Raw genomic sequence first — 7,484 nt, forward strand, 5'->3', positions numbered from 1 at the left:
ACGGTAACAATGACGTCAGCCACAACTGACGTCTCTTGGAGATCTCTCTTCCAAACAAGCTGCTAAGACCTCTACCTGGAATAACACATTTATGTCACATTAGATACTTGCTGTTACTTATCCATTTTACCAGTGGGGAAACTGAGGAACAGAGAGGCTCAGTAATTCCCCCACAGCTAGAAATTACTGCCAGCAAGATGTTATCCCAACCAGATGGATGTCAGAGGAACACTCTAAACACAAAGCTGCTCGACCCACAAAGATTTTTGCAGTAATGGCCCTCATGGGACTTAGAATATAATGGGGAAGATGAGTGATGAACAAAGGGATTGGAGGCTGAGAGGGGAGGACCAGGCTCAGCGGGAAGTCAGGGAAGGCTTCCTGGAGGAGGGGATTGCAGAGCTGCCAGCCCAGGAAAGGCAGAAGGTTGTGGGTGAACAGAGAGCAGAGTGCTGCCAGCAAGAGAAAATGTGAGGGGGGCATTTTCACGAAAGGGAAAGAAATTGGGCACAACTGGAGCAGAAAGTGAGGGGCGGCAGGGAGCACAGGGCTGTGGTGGAGCCACTGGAGATCTGGGGGCCTGGGACTCAGCAAGGGTTCTGGGAAATTCCATAGGGTCCTAGACAGCTTTAAAGGGGTTTAAACAGAGGGTTGATGTGAGGAGATTTGCATGGTTCCCAGGAGGCAGCGAAGGGATCTGCTCAGGGGAAGTTCAGGAGAGAATCAGGCAGGAGGAAAGCATCAGGATTGATCCTCCCAGGATGGACAGATGAGCTCGGATGGAAGGAGGTCCCTTAAGCTGAGTGCCAAGGGGTGCAAAGAGGAGGACACCCCAAAAGGCAAGGAACCAAGGGGGAGGAACAGAGTGGGGAGGAGCGGGGAGCCAGGGAGGAAATCCGTCACCCCAGGACCACGGGAGAGGCAGACAGCGGACAGGGAAGGCGAGTTAGGGGTTAGGGGACAATGAGTGGTTCCTGGGATGCAGTGATCTAAAGCCACAGGGGGGCAGAGCAAGGACAAGGTGAGCAGAATGAGGGAAGCCCCGCCCTGACTGGAAGGCAAGAGAAGGAGAGCTAAGAGGGGGTGCAGTCAACTTTTCTAGAGTTTAGCCTTCAGCCTGGCAAGAGCTGGGCTGAAGTTGGCTTGTGTGTTACAAAGACGCTGCTAGTTCTTTGGGTCTGTTTGTGTGACCTTAGGAGAGATTCAGGGGGTGGGGTGACCAGCCACAAGGCTGCAGCAAGGCACAGTCCTAAGGGATAGTTATTAGATGTGGCTTGACAGCACCGCTAACCCAGGGCTGCACAGAAAGAAGCCAGGGGGCTGGTGCCCAGAATCCCTGGAGAGAGCCGAGTGCCTGGGATGGAAAAGGTGGGAGGGGATCCTGACCAGTGGAGGATGAGAGTTAAGGTCAAGACTTCTCCCGTGAGGGACAGGTGGGTTTCCTGATAGGATGCTCTGGTGTCTCCTTAGCTCCAAAGCCTCTGCTGATTTCCAGCGTAGGAGCCAACATCACATGCTAAGTGATATTTGCCTTGCGGGGGCGGGGCGGGGGGGGCGGGTAGGGGGAAGCCTGAGATGGGACAGAGGGGACCATGACGTCTTACAGATCTGCCAGGCTCCGCAAGGGGTTCCCTGACATCTGATTCCAGGAGTTTCTGGTGCTTGCCCTTCCGAGTCATAGGCTCTCTATCTCCCTCCTTGGCAGCCTCCTTGTGGAGTTTGAGGTGCCATCTGCAGGGCTGAGGATGGAGGTGGAGAGGCCTGAAAACACGGCCCAGAGAGACACACAGTCATGGGTCTGAGATTCAGTGTGGGAGGACACAGCCTAGGGCAGAAAGAGTTGAGGGTGAGAGACGTGGAGTCACCGAAATGGGCACAAACAGTCTGAGGGTGTCAGTGAGATGGAGAAAGGCCACTCTGCCCCGTGGCACAGGGGTGGGCCTCCTTGGCCCTCAGTTTCCTCATCGACAGTGGGATAAACAGTAGAGTGTGTGTGTGAGAGAGTGTGCGTGTGTACATGCATGAACATGTGTGAGAAGATAGGAGGTCACTGAAATGGTTCTTCCAGAGTCGGATGGCTCCAGAGGCAATACAAACATCCCGAGAGTCTTTCTCTTGAGAATTAACTCCTCTCCTGCCTGAATGCTGGTGCTCATAGCTGTTTGCCCCTTGGCCGGGGCCACCTGGCATTGCCCTGGAGGAGACTGTGAGCTGCCCCAGCTCGGGGTTGCGACCCTCCTGTCCTGGGTCGAGGTGTGCAAGGAGCTGGTACCACAGCCCAGGATGCATCTGCATCCAGGTCTGGGTGTTCCTGGAGGGGGATGAGCAGCTTTTTTTTTTTTTTTAATGCAGCAGAAAAGTTAGTATGTACTCAACAGAGAGAGTGTTTGCAAAACTTTTACAGCTCGAAAGCCTTCTGCTCCCCGAGCTGGCCTGATGGCAGGGGTGGCACACAGGTGGCCTCCAGACTGAGTGCAGAAGCAGGGTGAGCGTGGGTTAACGGGTGTGAGCCAGACTTCATCTGCTCCCGGTTTTGTTTACTGTCAGTTCAGTTCAGTCGCTCAGTCGTGTCTGATGCTTTGCAACCCCACAAACTGCAGCACATCAGGCTTCCCTGTCCATCACCAACTCCCGGACTTTGCTCAAACTCATGTCCATCGAGTCAGTGATGCCATCCGAACATCTCACCCTCTGTTGTCCCCTTCTCCTCCAGCCTTCAATCTTTCCCGCATCAGGGTCTTTTCCAAGGAGTCAGTTCTTTGCATCAGGTGGCCGAAGTATTGCAGTTTCAGCTTCAGTATCAGTGCTTCTAATGACTATTCAGGACTGATTTCCTTTAGAACTGACTGGTTTGATCTCTTTGCACTCTGAGGGACTCTTAAGAGTCTTGTTTCTCATGACGTATTTTTAATCTGCTCATCTACTGCCTGGACATAAACACACACAGTCTCAGTTTTCCTTGACTGGTCAGGATCTTCAGTTCTTTCTCTTGATGTTTGCTTGATGTTGTAAAAGAAAGGAACGCAAGGGCTATGATGACATGCGTGGCATCCACGCCTTCCCTCCTTCCTTCATTCACTCTTGAGCCCCCATTTCATGCAGAGAATGCATTAAGCACTGGGAAACAAACCACAGTGTCTCCCTCAAGGACTTTTGTTTTCATGGAAAAATTCAGGCATTGCAAAAATAGAGAGGATGACATAAACTCACATACATATCAGCAGCTTCAGCATTATTAACATGGAGCCAATACAATTATTCCCTGCCTCCTAACCCTTTCCCTCTTTGGGATCTGTTTTGTAGCAAATCTTACACATCTTGTTATTTTAATCATAAGAATTTTAAAAATACTTAAAATGGCATATCATGCTTAAAAATAAGCATGCTGCTGCTGCTGCTAAGTCGCTTCAGTTGTGTCCGACTCTGTGTGACCCCATAGACGGCAGCCCACCAGGCTCCCCTATCCCTGGGATTCTCCAGGCAAGAACACTGGAGTGGGTTGCCATTTCCTTCTCCAATGCATGAAAGTGAAAAGTGAAAGTGAAAGTGAAGGCACTCAGCCGTGTCCGACCCTTAGCTACCCCATGGACTGCAGCCCACCAGGCTCCTCCGTCCATGGGATTTTCCAGGCAAGAGGACTGGAGTGGGGTGCCATCGCCTTCTCCAAAAAATAAACATAAGTCCTTAATATTATCAAATATCAAGTTATCACTACCCTGATGGGAGCCTAAACTTGAAAAACAAATTCTTTTTAAATTAGGACCCAAGCAATGTCTACACAATGTCTACACAAGGCATTTAATTACTCTCCCCTTAAGTCTCTCTCTACTGAAGTGAAATTTGCATAACATAAAATGAACCATTTTAAAGTGTAAAATTTAATGATGATTATCACATTCACAATGCTGTGAAACTATCGTGGTTTTTTTTTTTTTTTTAGTTTCTAACCATTTTAATCACCCCCAAAGGAAATCCCATACCTTTTAGGCTCTCACTCCCCATTATACCCTTTCCCCAGGGCATGGTAACTACTAATATGATTTTGATATCTCTGGATTTAACATCTGGATATTTTATATAAAGGGAATAATACGATACGTGGCCTTCGGTGACCAGCTTCTTTCATGTATCATAATGTTTTCAAGATTCATCCACGTTGCATGCGTATCAGTATTTCGTATCTTTCTGTGGCTGAAGAGTGTTCCATCGTCTGAGTATACAGCACTGTGTTTGTCTATCTGTCACTTTGCTGATCATTTTGCTGTTTTAGGTTTCTGGGGTATTATAAATAAGCTGCTCTAGACAGTCATGTGTGTGCTGTTGTGTGGGCACGTTTCCATTTTCCCTGGGTGTGTACATAGGCACACACCTATGTGGAATTGCTGGCTCATGTGCTCATTCTACGTGTAGCTCTTTGAAGAACCACCAAACCAATTTCTAGAGCAACTGCACCATTTTACTTTCTCACCAGCAATGTACGATGGGTTCATTTCTCCATATCCTGGGCAACACGTGTTGTTTAGTATCTATTATTATTATTAATATATCCCTCCTAGATTTGAGGTAGTGTTTACTGTAGTTTTGATTTGCATTTCCATAAGGGTGAATGATGGGTTTCTCAGGCAGTGCTAGCGGTGAAGAACTAGCCTCCCAACGCAGGAGACCTAAAAGAGGTGAGTTTGATCCCTGGGTCAGGAAGATCCACTGGAAGAGGGCATGGCGACCCACTCCAGTATTCTGGCCTGGAGAATCCCATGGGCACAGCAGCCTGCTGGGCTGTCCAGCTATAATTTTAGTCACGAGAAGGGATTAGTGATATGACTGGGGTAGATCTTCTAACTTTCTATTTGTTTTACATTTGATCCCTCTGTAGTTTGTTTTGTTTTTCCTCTTGCTGTATTTTTGGATTATTTGAGGCGTTTTCATGTTTTTGTTTCACTCAACTGTTGGATTAAAACTTATACTTCTTAGTTTCTGTATTTTTTCAGTGTATTGAGAGTGTACAATAAATCTTTAACTCATCAATACATATCTGATAATACTATATCACTTCAAGTAAAGTATAAAACCTTATCTCAGTATTCTTGTTTTTATTCTCCCTTTTATCCCATGTGCTCTTGTTCTCTTTTCTGTAATTTACATGTGTTATATCCCATAATACATTGCAACTTTTATTTTCTACACACAGTAATTGCCCATCAAAGATATTCAAAATCAGAAAAAAAAAACACTTTTAATTATTTTTGTCACTCTTTATTCCTCTGTACAGGCTTCCCTGGTGGTGCAGAGGTTAAAGCGTCTGCCTGCAACGTGGGAAACCTGGGTTCGATCCCTGGGTGGGGAAGATTCCCTGGAGGAGGAAATGGCAACCCACTCCAGTATTCTTGCCTGGAGAATCCCATGGATGAAGGAGCTTGGTGGGCTACAGTCCACGGGTTGCAAACAGTCAGACACGACTGAGCGACTTCACTTCATTCCTCTATACAAATTTTTATTTGTCTATTTACCTTCTGTCCCAAGAATTTACTTTAATATTTTTTGTAATGCAGGTATACTGGTAATGAATTGTCTTATATTTTGTTTGTCAAAAGAAATCAATACTTTGCCTTCAATTAAAAAATGTTTTTGCTGGTTATACAAATGTGATCTTATAAAACAACAATCACTTCTTGTTATTATCTCTCACAATTTTGGCATTCAATTCTGATTGGGCTCAGTAAGGTTGTTTTCACTCTGGGTGTCTCCTGTGCTTACTCGCGGACCATGGCTGACTGAAGCCATCGAACGCTTCCTTACTCACCTGCCTGGTGGTTGATGCTGGCTGTGAGCAAAGATGTCAGCTGAACTGTGGTCAGGACACGTACATGGGTTACTTCCATGTGGCTTGGCCCTCCTCACAGTGCTGTTCTAAACTCAGAAATCACAGGCATCACTTGTCCTCCACCATATCGGTTGACAGTCATACAGGCCCAGCCAGGAACTGCCAAGATCACATACTAGGATGGAAAGTATTGTTTTGGTTCTCCTTGCAAAATATTTTCTCCCAGGTATTCCCTATATTATCATTTAGATTTATGTTTTGCTTTCTTTTTACTCCTTTTTCTTCTCCTTATGTTTCCTACTGTGAGTAAAATTTTCTTACTTTCTTTTTTGCCATATCATAGTCAATTTATTTGTTTAGTATGTCCTTCTTTTCATATGGGCTTTTCTTTCTCTATGGTCTAAATTGGGTGTTGGGTACAAATGTTCTTGGAAAGTAGATACAAAGTCTTTCATCCAAAGTGTACTTAAAAAAAAATTAATATATTTAATTGAAAGCAGTGGTGGTTTTGCCATAACTGATATGAATCAGCCATGGGTGTACAAGTGTCCCCTATCCTGAACCCCCTCCCACCTCCCTCCCCCCCCCCCAATCCCATCCCTCCAGGTTGTTCCATTGCACCGGCTTTGAGTGCCCTGTTTCATGCATCCAACTTGGACTGATGACCTATTTCGCACACAGTAATATACATGTTTCAGTGCTGTTCTCTCAAATCAACCCACCCTCGCCTTCTCCCACAGAGTCCAAAAGTCTGTTTATATCTCTGTCTCTTTTGCTGTCTCGCATATAGGGTCATCGTTGCCATCTTTCTAAATTCCATATATATGTGTTAATATACTATATTGGTGTTTTGCTTTCTGATTTACTTCCCTCTGTATAATAGGCTCCAGTTTCATCCACCTCATTAGAACTGATTCAAATGCATTCTTTTTAATCAGTTAGTTTAGTTCAGTCGCTCAGTTGTGTCCGACTCTTTGTGACTCCATGAATCGCAGCATGCCAGAGTTTACCCAAACTCATGTCCATTGAGTCGGTGATGCCATCCAGCCATCTCATCCTCTATCATCCCCTTCTCCTCCTGCCCTCAATCCCTCCCAGCATCAGGGTCTTTTCCAATGAGTCAACTCTTCGCATGAGGTGGCCAAAGTATTGGAGTTTCAGCTTCAGCATCAGTCCTTCCAATGAATACTCAGGACTGCCCTCCTTTAGGATGGACTGGTTGGACCTCCTTGCAGTCCAAGGGACTCTTAAGAGTCTTCTCCAACACCGCAGTTCAAAAGCATCAATTCTTCGGCACTCAGCTTTCTTCACAGTCCAACTTTCACATCCATACACGACCACAGGAAAAACCATAGCCTTGACTAGATGGACCTTTGTTGGGAAAGTAACGTCTCTGCTTTTGAATATGCGATAGGTTGATCATAACTTTCCTTACAAAGAGTAAGCGTCTTTTAATTTCATGGCTGCAGTCATCATCTGCAGTGATTTTTGGAGCCCCCCAAAAATAAAGTCTGACACTGTTTCTACTGTTTCCCCATCTATTTCCCATGAAGTGATGGGACCAGATGCCATGATCTTCGTTTTCTGAATGTTGAGCTTCAAGCCAACTTTTTCACTCTCCTCTTTCACTTTCATCAAGAGGCTTTTTAGTTCCTCTTCACTT

This window comes from Ovis canadensis, chromosome 18, assembly GCF_042477335.2.
Source record: "Ovis canadensis isolate MfBH-ARS-UI-01 breed Bighorn chromosome 18, ARS-UI_OviCan_v2, whole genome shotgun sequence".
NCBI classification, from domain to species: Eukaryota; Metazoa; Chordata; class Mammalia; order Artiodactyla; family Bovidae; genus Ovis; species Ovis canadensis.